The 16,773-nt window shown below is 36.3% G+C and overlaps 1 long non-coding RNA gene across 1 annotated transcript; it reads left to right on the forward strand.

Moving 5' to 3' along the window:
* The first annotated feature begins 2,797 nt into the window (after positions 1-2,797).
* On the forward strand, positions 2,798-16,432 carry LOC137024652 (uncharacterized). Its single transcript, XR_010895728.1, has 3 exons — positions 2,798-3,028; positions 5,414-5,573; positions 16,328-16,432. It is a non-coding gene; the product is annotated as an uncharacterized lncRNA (long non-coding RNA).
* Positions 16,433-16,773: the final 341 nt, after the last annotated feature.

Genomic DNA, 16,773 nt, shown 5'->3' on the forward strand with positions numbered 1-16,773 from the left:
AGATGTTCATGTCTTTCTTTCTTCAGTCGAAAAGAAAATAAGGTTTTTGAGGAAAACATTCCAGGAATTTTATCCATATAGTGGACTTCAACAGGGTTCAAAGAGTTGAAGGTCCAAACTGTAGTTTCAATGCAGCCTCAAAGCGCTCTAGCAAAATGATTTGTCATTTTCTATAAAAAAGACCTTTCCAATGTGATTATGTAATGTGTGGTGCAGAGCAGTTCCAGATGAGCATTTGTGGTTAATTTTTTTTAGAAAAATGGGATCGTGTAGAGCCCTTTGAAGCTGCATTGAAAGTGCAATTTTGACCTTCAACCCGTTGATAGCTGTTGAAGTCCACTAAATGGAGTATAATCCTGGAATGTTCTCCTCAAAAACCATTCTTTTCAACTGAAGAAAGAAAGACATAAACATCTTGGATGACATGGGGTGAGTAAATTATGAACTAATCTTTTAAGGAAATCACACGAAGCACAATAAAAATCTTTAAAATGTTTTTCTAAAGTGTATTCTAAAGTGTACAAAATTACTGATGAAAATGTTTGTTGAGGAAGAGTTTTGCTGATTTTGTCAAAGAAAACCAAAGATGAGACAAAAAAGACACGCTGTGGCAATAATAGAAAGATTTGAAATAAAACATACTATCAACAAAAATACAAAAAAGTAATCAAAATAAAACCTTACAAACCTCACTTGCAGTAAGCAGAAAGTTAGTGTGGCATTCCAAACACAGACATTGAGTAACTACTAATGAGAAAAGACTCTTAGGCTTTACTCACTCATCAGTTTTCCCTCATAGCCATCATTTTCACTCTGTTTGAAGTTAAGGTAAAATGGCTCAATGCTCATGGATGTTAAATATGATTATGGCAGAAGGACCTATAGATTATAGTAACTGGCCTCATGGACACAATCATGTTTAAACTTGCAGATATTTGTTTGTAATAGGCATCAAGGTTAAATTGGTATGTATAGAGACTTCAGCAGTGCGACTGGGTTACTCAAGCTAATGAGGGGAATGGCAGCTTGCCTAAAAGAGAGAAGTGAAGGGCAACCAGTGACAAACTCTGAGGCAAAGGCAAGAGACATCAGCCATTAGACAGTCCAAAATTCACTTAAATTAGCTGCCATCCAAAATGAGAAATGTGTATTTGCTCTGAAATGGCTTGTGATTTTAGTTTTAACATGAGAATCCACCAAACAGCCATTTTGCCAAGGAGATTCAAAACAATTAAAGCCAAAAATAAAATACAGTAAAATTGTAATCAAGGCATGTTTTCCACACCGTTTTTCACATAAAAAAAAACAAAAAACAGTTATTTCTTGAGTTACAGCTCCCTATTGCATTGGAAATTGATACAATTGTTTTGTTTTGTTTATTTTCCATCCAAGTGCCCTCAGAAAATACGGAATATCTTTTAATCTGTTAATGATATTTCAAATTTTATCCAAATCAGACAAACAACCATCACTATGTTGGAGTTAGCAACAGCCAAAACAATCTCACAGATATTCCACCTCTCCCGTAAGTTCCAGGAGTCTCCCTCATTACTGATAGCGGCTCCCTGATGTCCTCAAATTATAAACAATAACCCAGAAATGGAGATGTGTTTTCGGTGATCCGATCACAAGTGGTCAGACAAGACGCATTACAATTCACACCGGGTATTAACATGCGTTTTAAATGCATCTCCTGTGACCACTTGTGTTTGGATTTCGTCGAGACGCTTCCCTCTTATTTCATCACACTCTACATCAATTTTATTTTTGATGCATAAATACTCTTGGGATGTGTAATTTCATAAAAAAATTATATTTATATATATATATATATATATATATATATATATATATATATATATATATATATATATATATATATATATATATATATATAATATAATATATATAATATATATAATATAAGCAAAAGGGTAAATTCCTTCACTACAACACAATCTTTTGGCCAGGTCTCGCTGCACAGACAGTGACTTTCACAAATTCACAGATTGACCACTGCTGGCCATTATTGTTGGTTTGTCCAATTGATACATTAAATATGTTAACACTTGTACCAAAGAACCAAAGAAAGTATCACAATATCACCCAATACTAGTGTCTTGCAATGTAAGTACTGCTTATTAACAATATTGTCATAATCAACTTTATACAGAAACACAAGTAATAATATCAATAAAGACCCATTTATCGACCTGCCAACAAACAAATATTAAATATCCAGTGACAAACTTTCTCTCTCTGTGGCTAGGAAAGTGGGTTTAAGTTTCAGCCAGCATCCTGATGGAGATGACAAATCAAGGACAAGCGAAAACCGAGGAGAACCAAAGTGAGAGATAAAAGCCAAAGGAGATGTCTCCTCTACAGGCACCTGTGTTTAGCAGAGACAGAATCAAATTATCGCATTATCTCTTGCCCACGCAGAGCTTCAGTCGATATTCTGTAATCAAGACTTGTTAATGTTCACCTCAGTCTGACTTGCAAAGTCCTTCACATCTGCTGTCAAAGATTCAAAGGCCAATGTGATGATTTCCATTTCCACCATAAATTAAAAGAGGTGTGGAAATATTTGTGAAGATCAAAGACCCTAGCGGTGCCGTCCAGGAAGTCAAACTAAGCCATAAAACAATGACAGTCTTTTGAAGCAATCCCACAAAGTTTGCATTAGCAAAACATCTGTGTTCCTTGGGTTAATGATCACCAGTTCATTTGACTTAGTTAACGAAGAGTCTTTGTGGAGACTTCTGTCTTCTGATCTGTTCTGTTGGGATCATGGACACCAGGGAAGAAACAACATAATGAAACTAATAGAGATAGAATTGTAAGGAATTGAGAGTGTCTCCACTCCATGTCTTCCTCAGTTGATGACTGTAGTAGGTTGTCAGAGGCAAGGAAATGTAGAATGATAATCACTGATAATTGATAATGCATCGGTTACAACAAAGAAACGTGGAAAAGCAGTTACAGGGGATGTTAAAATTACGGTAGGACTTCTGAAGCAGCAAAACAAGTAGGTATATTGAGAGTTTACACAAATATTAATTTTTAGCAGATGGTTTATGTAAACAGCCTAATTTCATTGACAAATAATTTTCATCAACAACATTTTTTTACTGTCAAAAATGAGACGGGAACAATGCATTAAAATGAAAATGCATTTTAATGCATTTTTAATGAAAATGCATAACTAAAAAAAAATCTGTCAGCACTTTCATCATTTGAATAAAAATCAAATCGAATAAAGATAAAAATGTTAGAGAGAGACAATTTGGGAAGAGATACAGACAGAACTGATGTCCTGACTTCTGGTAGATGCGCACATTTGAATTGTAACATGCTAAGTGATCTTCCCGGTGGGACATCATTCTCCAACATATCCTCCAACCAATACGACCATATAGGTTGTTTGTCACTTCCCTGAAATACGACCCATAAGAGTGTTTGCTAAAGTTGCACCCCTATCGATAAAAGGACACTTTCATTTTAATGCATTGTTCCCTTTCATCTGGGTCATATTACTGGTTTCGCGTAGCTCAATTGGCAGAGCATTGCAATAACAAATATGCAATCATGTGATCATGCGATCGTGGGTTCGATCCCAGGGAACGCATGTGCTCATAAAGTGTATATGCACTATAAATCACTAAGGGTTGGTTTAGGGTTGGGGTGTGTGTAGTCGTTAATAAAAAATGAGTTTTGCTAAATGGAAATAGGATAAAATGTGTACAAATCCACACACTGCATTTAATTGAACACGCATTTTGATTGGTAATGACAGTCATACGTCATTTCATGACGACAGACGTAACACGACATTGTCATCATTTTTACGCCAGCTAGAGGGCGCATGACTTTAAAACATAAATACAGGTCGTAATAAGGTGCTTGGGTCGTTTTTGTTTTGAGGAGAGTCTCTAATTTGGCATACACTTGCTGCATGTCTCATGAAATGTTCAAAAATTTAAATGACTGAGAGAAAGAGAAGACATACGAATAAATATGAAAAAGCGCGAATTCAATCCAGATTTGTTAATGACACCAGAAAGTCAATGACATTCTCAGACGTCAAGGCACAAGTATTGAACTGAGCTCTCTTTTGAGTGTTTTTGCACTTGAACGCACAAATATACACACAATTATGTCAAAATGTCCATTTTTGTTTGGTTTATTTGTGTAAACAACACAGTTGGTAATGTCTTAAGTCTGAGAACATCAGTATTCACAAACATGAGAATATCGGATGCATATCAGTGTATTGGATCCATGCATTCTGCCTTAAAGTGACAGCAGCCAAATAAACCTGCTGCTGTCCGTCATTAAAGTTAATCAAACAACAAAAGAAAAAGAGAAATTACTCAATGTTTTTGACTGAATAACTTTAATAGCTTTAATATGTATCAATGTATATTTTAATTTGATTTATTATTTTAATAATAAATATTTTTATAAATAAAAGAATGAATAGATGTTCTTAAGTATTTTTGATGAACTAAAAGAGCCAGTTCATATGAGTCATTTGTTTGATAACTAGACTACACAGACTACATAGACAACTCTGCTCAGATTACATATGGTCCCTCTCTATATAGTGTTAAAGTAAAACTGAAGCAGAGTTACAGTTAATGAGATAGTTAAGTGATTAAGTTTTGATTTGAGCATTAGTGATGAACACCTGCTGTCAACAAGCACAATCACTGAAGAGAAACACAATAACTACAAAGTTCTTACTACAAAACTTCCAGCCACAGCCTTAGATGAAATCAACTGAAGATAAAAGATATTAAATCTCTCAAGATCTGATTAAACAACTCCACAAACAGCATATTATCTAATTAACTTTAACTGTGCTTCAGTGTTATTTTAACTCTATGTAGAGAGGGACCATATGTTCTCTGAGCAGAGTTGATTTAACTCTGGGGATTTTGCTGTGTATATGCACTTTTAAGAACCATTAATGGAACAAAACAAATAAAACCATTTCTGCATAAGAACAGTTCCCAACTGTTGTAACTAACCATATATTTTTGCTTTTCAAGGTTGAGAAAACATGTCTTGTATCCGTCATTTCTGATGTCAAAGGTTGTTTCCAATCAAGATGATATTTTGCTGCAAATTCAGAAGAGGATAAACTAGACAGACACTAACATCGACATGTTGTGCAACATGTCCTCATCCTCAAAAAACGTGATGTTCACTGCTTTAAAAACAAACGATCAATCAGTCAATCATGTAGCTACACACCAAATCACTAAAGATTTTGGACTGAACCTCCAAGTCATGCTCCGAAAACCATCTAATAGCCTTGAAGCAGAGACTGTATTTTTTAGAATGACCGAAAAATAAACTGATTCACCTTTTTAGAATGTTCTGATTATATATGTTGTGTTCATTACAGGATCTATAGGATCCCAAATTCATCAGTACCAACCATCACACAGCAGCATCAGTTCACAGGGATGTATTAGCCTGAATGAGGATGCTTTTAATACATGCAGCAATAGAGGGAAAGTGTGACCCTTGACCCCATGTCATCAGCTCAATGAATGCTTTATGAGGTCAGTGAAAGCTGCTGCTGTGACAGCAGGACATGAATACACAGCTGACAGACACTCATGAGAGCTGCTGAGAGGCACCGCTACAGTAATATATATTAATAAACAATATATGATGATTTGATTTAAGAACATTGTTTACTTATTCACAAAAAACAATATTAGTATTGCGCTAGGTCGTTGAGAACTTCTGATCAATACATGCATATGAACGCTTCTAGTTATACAAACTTGGTTTTATGAATCATTGTATTCCAAAGTGTATCAGAACACAATTCATAATACAATGTAAGTACACATTGCATTCTCAGCAAAGCCACAAGGTGCTCTATAATGAAGTAAATATAATAATATTTGAATAAATGTCTTCATCTGTGGTCAGGTTTCTTTGTCGCTACTGCCATAGCAGAGTAGTCATTTGAAGAGAATACTGTTGAGCAAATTGCTGAATACACCAACATGTACTTTCTCCAAAAGTAAGAATAAAGAAACTTTGACATGTATTTTTTCTGTGATTTTGTTGAGGTCTTTGGACTGAACCAGCAAATATAAATAGGATAGTATAAGTGTTCATATTTTTTTGTTTTGTTTGATATGTTTTAAGATTGCCCTAGATTCAAAAATTGAATTTATTTGAATAACAAGAGTTCAGTACATGGAAATGACATACATTGAGTCTCAAAGTCCATTGTTTCCTCCTTCTTATATAAGTCTCATTTGTTTAAATGACCTCAGAGGAACAGGCGAATCGCAACATAACTTCGACTGTTACATAACAGTCGGGGTGTACGCCCCAATATTTGCAAATGCCAGCCCATGTTCAAGGCATTACACAAGGGCAGACAGTATTAACGTCTGGATCTGTGCACAGCTGAATCATCAGACTAGGTAAGCAAGCAAGAACAATAGCGAAAAATGGCAGATGGAGCAATAATAACAGACATGATTCATGATATCATGATATTTTAGTGATATTTGTAAATTGTCTTTCTAAATGTTTTGTTAGCATGTTGCTAATGTACTGTTAAATGAGGTTAAAGTTACCATCGTTTCTTACTGTATTCACGGAGATATTTTCATTTTTTAAACACTTGCAGTCTGTATAATTCATAAAAACAACTTCATTCTTTATAAATCTCTCCAACAGTGTGTAATGTTAGCTTTAGCCAGAGAGCACTATCAAACTCATTCAGAATCAAATGTAAACATCCAAATAAATATTATAATTACGTGATTAGACATGTTGCATGATGAACACTTTGTAAAGATCAATTTTGAGGGTTATATTAGCTGTGTGAGCTTTGTTTATGGTGGTTGAGGCAAGCGCGAGCTCTTGGGGTGTGGAGCACGAGATTTAAAGGGGCCGCGTACCCTGAATTGGCGCATTTATAATGATAGCCAGTTAAAAAAATTAACAAAATGGGGTATTTTGAGCTGAAACTTCACAGACACATTCAGGGGACACTTTATCTTTTGAAAACATGTTCTTCGGCACCTTTAAGTTGACTTCATCTTATGTTATGTAAACAATGAAGATAAAGGTCTTGAATTTATCATTTAGATCTTTTGTTGGCCAAATTTGCAAGTTGAAAGCAGTGTTTGGTAAGTTACTCTAAAAAAAGTAATTAATTACTAGCTATTAATTACATCTACAACAGTGTAATTAAATTGGTGTACTAATTATTCTCTGTAAATTGTATTGCATTACGTATTACTAATTTTTAAATCTCATCTCAGCCTTGACCAGCTGAACAATGCAAGGATAGAAATAAAACTGCTCTTTTATTTATTTCAAATAAATAATATAATATTGCATAAATTATTCTTGAAATGACCAAAGTATTTAAAGGGAGAAGGTTACATTAAAACATACATCAGATGTTATATTTTGATATCAAATCCACTATTGTTTTATAATCTATACAGTATTTAAAGGATTAGTTCACTTTAAAATGAAATTTTCCCCATGATTTACTCACCCTCAAGTGATCCTAGGTGTATATGACTTTATTTTTTCTGATGAATGAGTATTTCTGTTTTAAACTCAAGAAAGTGTATCCGTTCACGTACCCCACACGTCTCCGGGGAGTTAATAAAGTCCTTCTGAAGCGAAGTGATGCATTTGTGTAAGAAAAATATCCATATTTATCAAGTTATAAAGTAAAATATCTAGCTTCTGCCAGACCGCCTTTAGTATTCAACTTATGAAGAAAGTGTAAAGCTTCTCGTAGACAATTACATTACGTCCTACGCCTTTTGTAATCAACTTATTAAACTTTTTTCGTAAATTGAATACAGAATGCGGTCTGGCAAAAGCTAGTTATTTTAATTTATAATGTGTTAGATATGGATATTTTTCTTACACAAACACGCAATGTGCTTCAGAAGGCCTTTATTTTAATTTAATTGGAGCCGTGTGGAGTACGTTTATGATGAATGGATGCAATTTTTGAGCTTTAAACAGGTGGTTTCCATGCACTGCCATTATAAAACTTAGGAGCAACAGGATATTTATTAATATAACTCCAATTCTATTTGTCTGAAAAAAGAAAGTCATATTCACCTAGGATAGCTTGAGGGTGAGTAAATCATGGGGTAATTTTCATTTGAAAGTGAACTAATCCTTTAAAGGTGCAGTATGTAGGAATGACACCCAGCGGTCGAAATAGGTACTATAGTCTAAATTCAAAATATTGTGTGCCCCACCCTCTCCTTCAAAGACGCGGGTTGCCAGCTTGAGGACACGCAACAAGAGTGAGTGCAATTGACAATGAAAGCCGAGGAGACTTACACACTTTAAGTTGATTTATCTGTGTTTTAATATGCTGTCGTTCATAGAGATTTTTAGATGGATGCAGAGGCTTTTTAGGTCAGGTAGAATCTGCGATTCTCTGACCCAGTTTTTGTTTTTTCCATGGCTGCACATACGCTGTATTTTCTGCCAACTGGCAATCTGTGATGTCGAAATACTATTGGATAAACTGGCAGCACACGGTTTCGCACAGACCAAAACAAAGACAGACACTTCGACACACATTTGGCTGTAGCATTGTATTTCAGAGAAACAAGTAGGTCAACTTAGCATGTTTCCTAAATATCTGCAAACATATTGGGATATTTTTATGCTTTATTAAAGTGAAAATCTTACATATAGCACCTTTAATGCAATTACAGCAGAAGTAACTGTATTTAAAAGTTAAAATTAAAAGTAATCCCTTACTTTACACTTTCAAGGGGAAAAGTAATTATATTCCAGTAATGCATTACACCCAACACTGTATGTATGTAGAAATTTGCCATCTTAAAGGGATAGTTTACCAAAAAAATAAAAATGCAGTCATTGTTTCAACACATTTCTCACATTCATTGTTTCAAACCTGTATGACTTTCTTTTTTCTGAGGAACACAAAAGAAGATATTTGGAATATTGGTGTCCAAACAACACGGGACTTTCATTGTACAGAAAAAAAGAGACATTTTTCAGAATATCTTCTGTGTTCCATAGAAGAATAAAATGCATTTTTGTGTTTTTTCAAACTGAGCTTATATTTATTTGGCATAATATTTCATGTGATTATCTGAATGCTAGTTCAAATATATGTATTTTTCTGACTTCCAGGGGAAATTAATTCTCTAACTGAACAGATTAACCCCGTTTTCTTTATATGTCCTGCAAGGTTATTCAAGGTTCGTATAATTAGGATCTTTGTTAGCTGTCCCCTGAACATGAAGGTTGTTTTAATGACTTCAGTGCAATAAATATCTTTACACAGAACAAAGGTACACCTGAAACATCCTGGTCTACTGATAAGAAATTTGCGAATAAAATTAGATAAGATAAATGATGAACAATACTCTATGGTTTTCAAGTGGCCTTATGAATAACTTCATCCAGATAAACACATAGCAACAAGGTGAAGAGGAACATACTGATGTTCAAACAGTGTAGCTTCCTCCTACGTGGGCTTGTTTAAAGTTAAAGCAGGGTGTAGCTTTGTGACAAACAGCCATAATAAGTACTACTGAATGTCTTATTGAGACCTGTAAATATACTGTTCATATTATTAGCGTCTTTTAATAGAACATATGTTAGCTCTCCTCTGAACATGAAGGCGAGGTACTGTATGAAGATTTGCTCCACAGCTCCTCTGCACAGAAGTGCGCATGCGTTGAACACCCAAGATGCTAGCGCAAAGATCCTACAGTCTCATGTTGCAACCTTTGCTCTGTCCTAAATCTGATCTGTTGATCATAAAATAGACTGAAGGAAGGAAGTCAGGGAACTCCTTGTTTACCTCAGAACTTTCATAGGATCTCTATTTCTTGTCAGTGTCCTTTATGCTCTGGTTTTCCTTTAGTTGACTCAAAAATTAAATTTGTCATTATTTGTTTATTTTGAAGGATATTCATGCAGCTCTTTTCCATACAAAGACATTTTATAGTGACCATGGACAAAGAAAGAAAACACCATAAAAATATCATAATAGTATAAAATTGTCAACACAGCTAGGCTAGTCTTCTGAAGTCATACAATAGGTTTGTGTGAGGAAAAGAACGTTCATCACAATATTCATTTTCAGATCAAATCTGACAGGACAATCACCTCAATGTTTAGAGACAGGAACCAGTATTGTTACCAAGGTTACAGGCAGAGTTTTGTATGTAAGTGGTTTTGGAGGTATGCTCATGTGGGTCCTCGATCATTATACTGTCAGAAAAAATGTGCAAAACTTGTACCTTTATGGGCACAACAGTGTGTCACGGTGTACAATATATCAAAAGACCGTCAAAATTAAAACCATGTACAACACAACACTGTAACGAGGTTAGTAAATGTGGGAAGAAGGAGGCGGGAACCGGCGAATGTTCAAACAAAGTTTAATTCCAAAATGAACAAAGAACAAAACGAAAGTAATGCCGGCAGACCCTCGCGGACGTCTGCCGGCCACACAAACATAATAAAACATAAAATAAAGTCCAGGCCTGGTCCTCTCTCGTCCTTCACTGTAGTCGCTCCTCCTTTTATGCTCCTGGAGCTCCTCCGTGAGGGAATGAAGGCCGGTGCGCCTCCCAGGTGATGCTCGTTATCACTCGCGTCACCGGCCTCGCGCCGCTCCCTCATGGCTCTCGCCCGCCCTGGTCGCCACAAACACTATGATGAAAGCTTTGATTAAAAGCCAGAGAAAATAGATAATATTGTGTAGTGTATGGGGCAATTCTAATAAAAACAGGTAGGATGTCCCAAAGTTTCAGGGCAGCAACAGCAAAAACATGATCACCTTTCAATTTCAGCTCAACCCAAGGAACGTTTAGCAATCTCTGGTTAGATGACCTTATAGGCCTTACTGGATTGTGAACAGAAAGTAAATCAGAAATATATAAAATATAAATATAAAATCTAAAAAATTAAAACCAGAGTAATGTGCTCTCATTTCCACACACCAGTTAAGAACCTAGCAGCTGCATTCTGTACCATTTTCAGGCAGGCAAGTTATGCTTGGTTAAAGGCAGGAACACACCAAGCCGACGGTCGGGCGTCGGGCAGTTTTTCTTCGTCGGCCGACTAAAGCCGGGTTCACACTGTGCGATTTATAATAGTCCTTTGCGATGGTTACTTGTCAGACTGTACGAACATGATCCTCATGTCACACTGTGGGATCTCAGCTGTCATTAATGTCAGACTGCACGACAGTCAAAACGCGTTAAAAACGGACGCGCACATGAAAACTTGTCCGGAGTTTTACATCATCAAATTATACACATTCGTTGACAGTGAACTGCGTTACACACAGGACTGAAATGGTGGCTAACAATGACATCTCTATCATTCATTTTGATCACGGCTTGTCTTGAAAAAACGAAGACAATTTGACGTTCGTCGTAGGAGAAGTCACACTGGAGGATTGTGTGGCAAATCTTCTGACACTGCCAGAATTTCGCCGGAGGTCAAATTTGATCGCAACGGTCATTAACCAGCTGTCTGTGAACATGTCAAACTAACGATTAAAGACAACAGATTTTAGGCTAGGATTATAGGAATCTTATAGTATTTTCAAATTTTGTCTCAGACGACCAAATCTTGGCCAAAATCACACAGTGTGAACCAGCCTTTAGTTTTCTCAGTGTGTTCCGCACCGTCGGCTGAAGTTGGTCCTCGTTGGCTTTTTTTCGGCTGATTCGACATGTTGAATCGGCGTTGGAGCTCGTCGATCCGTCGGGCCATCTGACCATTCTGATTGGCACTTAAGCTACTGCCGTCTGCTGTTTCTGAAAGGCATTTCATCTCACGCAGGCACAGAACTGACGTGCTACTTGGCCGTCGGCTGTTGAGCGTCGGTTTGGTGTGTCAGACCAACTTTGGACACAGACGCTGCCGATGTGAGCCAACCCCACAGTCTGCTTTCGTCGCCACTAGTTCATCGGCGTTGGCTTGGTGTGTTCTGGCCTTAAGACATATAATGATGAATTACAATAATCAAGCCTTGTCAAAATGAAAGCATGGATCAGTCCTTAAAAGAAGGAAATGATGACGACTCAAGACAAGAACTAACATGTTTGTCAATTTCAAGAGTGCTACCGAAAAAACACCCAAATTCTTCACTAATGGTTTAACAAATGGAGACAAATGGCCAAAGATTAAATAAGGTGCACTAACAGCTTCTGAAGATTGAAACACTATAATCTCAGTTTAAGGACATTAAGGCTGTTACGTCAGACAAGCTAACAGAGTATCCAAACCCCTCTTGTTAGATCCCAAGGGCAGAGAGATTTGGGTATCACCAGCATAACGGTCCCACTTTATATTAAGTGGCCTTAACTACTATGTACTTACATTTAAATTAATCATTTGATACAATGCACTTATTGTGTACATACATGTTTTTACATTGTACTTATATTTTAAAAACACCTGCATGTAATAGGGTGCCCCAGGGATGCAGCGTTTTTGTAGGCCAACCCGGAAGTTAGCGGCGCACGGGTTCCCATAGACATTTGGAAAATCACAGAAAATAAGCTCTGTGTTTAACAAAGAGTTATGACACTAACACGTTTTGTCTATCAAGATAATCTTTACAAGTTAACACAACATTTATAGATTTTGAAGCCTAAATAAAGTCGTCAGATATAAAAGGCTAACAGTAGGCTATAAACGGACTACAAAACACCATGGTCACGGATCAACGTCGTCACCACCAAGCTTCCTCAAACTTTATTTAGAAAAAAACTCTATTTAAAAACATGCTCGCTGATTATGATCTGCGCTGTGTATGAACGCTTATCCACTTTTTCATGAGAAATGCTGTCCAAATGTCCCGTTTTTAATGATGATGTCTAAAGTCCTCGCCAAAGGAAGTAGTCCCTTTTAGCAATTTGTTAGCAACCGCCGTTTTTTGGCACAGTAAAAGTTTAAAAAATCACAAGTGGGTTATAACTGGTGTGTTGTATGTCATAGATCAAAACGTGAAAGTATTTAGAGGCTTTGTTAACCACAGACCTTATTTCAGGCGATTTAGCAAAAGCCCATTCAAAAAACCCATAGACTTTACAGCGTTGGAACCGGAAGTCCTAAAATGCTAACTCACTTCCGGGTTTTGCCTACAAAAACACGTCATCCCTGGGGAACTCTATTACATCTGTAATTCATTTCTGTAATTACATTTATAATTACAATGTTGACCCATCCCTTACACCTTAACCCACCCTTAAACCAACCCATACCACCAAACCTGTCCCTAACCTTAACCTGTATCCCACCTCAATAACAGCAATAGTGTTTTGCAATTCAGTATGAACCCAACAGTAAATAGTATTTAAGGCCACCTAATATAAAGTGGGACCAGCATAACAATGAAAAGAGTACAGTGTTTCTTAAAGAGTTAGTTCACACAAAAATGAAATTTCTGTCATTAAGAACTCACCCTCATGTCATCCTAAACCTGTAAGACCTTTGTTTGTCTTGTTGTATTCCTGACTTGTAAGTCACTGTGGAAAAAAGCGTCTGCCAAATGAATAAATGTAAATGTAAATGTCTTCAGAATCTGATCCACACATAGGCAGCAATGACATTGCACATTTTGAGGTCCAGCAGTATGACGGGACAGACGAATTTGTTGAATAAAATCGTTATTTTTGTTTCGTTTTTGCGCACAAAAAGTATTCTTGTCACTTCATAATTTTAAGGTTGAACCACTGTCGTCACATCGCCAGTTTTAGCGATACGTTTAGTACCTTTCTGGACCTCAAAAGATGCAATTTCGTTGCTGCCTATGTCTGGATCAGATACCCTCGGATTTCATAAAAATATCTTAATTTGTGTTCCGAAGACAAAGAAAGGTCTTAAGGTTTTGGGATGACATGAGGGTGAGTACTTAATGACAGAAATTTCATTTTGGGGTGAACTAACCCTTTAAAAAATCAACCTCAAAGGAAGCATATATAAGGAGAATAAAATGGGAGCAAGAATAGAGCCTTGAGGAACACCACAAATAAGAGAAGCTGTGAAGTGAATTCACCAATACTGTCAGAAAAGTTTCTATTATTAAAACCATTTAAGAGCATCTCCCCGAATGCCCACACAGTGCTCCAAACGTGAGATGAGAACAGCATGGTCAATTGTGTCAAATGCTGCACTCAAAACTAACAGCACTTCCACAGGAAACTTGTCAGAATCGACAGTCAGTCATCAATAGTAGGCTATATCGTTTAGAACTTTTACCAGTGCTGTTTCTGTGGAGTGGTATTTTCAGAAAGCTCTGTAGTTGGTGAGACATTATTTTCTCCAAGATTTTGGACATAAAATAATTGAGAATAAGAGTGTTGCTACTGTCCATCAACCAATGTATCCTTCTATCAGCAATCATGTCATGGGTTAATAACTATAGATTCCCAAAGTGCTGATTATTTAAACCAATCTAATTCACATATCTAAACTTCTGCTTATGCACAGTGTGTGCTAAGAATACAAAAAAGCCACAAGCATGTCACCAGAGGAAATAAGTTTTTAACTTGTTAATATTCCTAAAAATCAGAACAGCATTTTTTTTTTCTTATGTATTAAAAATGTACATATTCAGACTCTACACCATTCCTTTCAGTCAGATCGAAATATCCTTCAGATCAAGCTTGTGGACAGAGGCCTAAAATACACCAATACTTTTAAATAACTGTATGATCAATACTACCTTGTGATTAGTGTTTGTATAGCTCATAAAAAAGATTGTCATTACTTTCTATGTACATGTATAAATACAGGAAATAGCAGGATATTTATGTGAGTTATCTTATAATTACTGTCCATATGAGCATAACCAATGAGTTTAACAAAACACTAGGTTTCTAAAATAAATACATTATTTGAATCGTATGTCATGCTTGCAAAGCTATATTTAAATGTTTGATATCATTTCTACACAGTGAAAGGCAAACAATTAATCTCATTACAAAATGCTACATTCCCCAGCACTCCCAGTCTATTCTGTTGTGGTAGAGCCACGATCAATGGCGCTATTATTGTTCAGAGTTATGTAAAGGCAGTCACACACTAAAAATGAGCATCTCTTTCACGACACTGTTTGCTTTAGCATTACAGACTCACCCACCGCTGAGAGCCAGAACTCGAATCATGAAATACATTATGCTTTGTAAAGACTGAGAGTGTTTTCTGTCTTCAGTTTCTGAAATCAGTAACTGAAGAAGTTAGCATTAGCATTATATAGCATTAGCAATACCTTTAGACAGCAGATTTTTCAATAAAGAACATATGCGTTGTCATCTTCATTGTTTAGAATAGTTATTTTGGACGCACACACAAAAAAATTTAGTTTATTAAAAAGTACACTATGTAGGCACGTTTAAAAAACATGTTCCGACAGACAGATGATGAAGATCAGCAGATGAAGTCAGATGATGAAGATGCAAGTGCTAACTTAAACAAGACCAGACAAACACGGAGTGAAAGCAAAAAATATACACCAACAAGAAGCGATAGTCCATAGAACGTTCCATTGCAACAGCAGCCCTGTGTTTCCGCCATTTTGGGGTGAAAGCGTTTCTAGTTTCTATGGCAATATCAGCTGCTTTGTTAAAAAAAACATACATTAAAGCTGAAATCCAACCTGAATGATGACAACACAGAATAAAATACTATCACTAGTGACCATCAAATCCTTTTTAAAGTTTATTTTACAGACTTTGTGTTTAAGTCTTTTTTTCACAAAACCTTGTTTTGCTAGAGCTCTCTAGAAACCCAGTCAGTGTGGGTTAAAATTCTTTAAAAGGCTTATAAACACTGAATTATTACCAACATATGAAATTAAATTAAGGACATGCATCAGAAAAATTGGGAATGTTGGACAATAAATATATGAATATAATAGCTTGATATTGCAGTGTTGTCTAATGTCCATTGAAGCAAAAGTGTCCAAAAATGTTAATTATGCGATAACGGACACACCAATGCATCATGTATTATAAGATTGTTATGTTTGTAGTGTGAGCCATTAAAACGTACAATATGGCCTATTTCAATTGAGACCTAGAAATATTACTATTACTCCACTAGGTCTAAAATGTATTGTTCGCTGCAAACATGATGATCTTAAATTGATTAATTATTAATTTACTATTAATAAATGTGTAAAGTTGCATGTGGCGGTGGGGCGTGGTTCAGCGAGGTCTGCAACTGGAGAGAGCGTCAGGAGACGCGTGGTGAAGGAGTGGGTTAAATGTAAATCACGAACACCTGTTTCTTATTCCAGTAATTGGCGCGGAGACAGGATAAAATGCCAGGAGAAACAGGAGTGTGTGACAGAGAGAGGGACTGCTGACTGAGAGACACTGGGACTGAGCTTGGAGAGCACTACTGGAGTGAAGCCTGTCTGTGGATGTGGATTGTTTATTGTGCGTTGCACAGACTTTTGTTTGGACATCTTGTTATTGAAATAAAAACTCAGTCAGCAGTCAAAGTCGACCCTGTCCTCTTCCTTCCCTACGAACTTGAATTTATTACATTGCATAAAATGGAAATACTCAATAAAGTAGGCTAACTACGTTACCTCAGATGGTTGAATGGTTGGATTCCACAACGTATATAAAACGTATATTAAACGTATATTAAAACGTATATAAGACAATACAACATTTACTGTAGGAGCCATACAATTTACTGGTGACATAATTTAAAAAAACTGTTCTATTGCGCTTC

Source organism: Chanodichthys erythropterus, chromosome 8 (assembly GCF_024489055.1).
Source record: "Chanodichthys erythropterus isolate Z2021 chromosome 8, ASM2448905v1, whole genome shotgun sequence".
Classification (NCBI taxonomy): Eukaryota; Metazoa; Chordata; class Actinopteri; order Cypriniformes; family Xenocyprididae; genus Chanodichthys; species Chanodichthys erythropterus.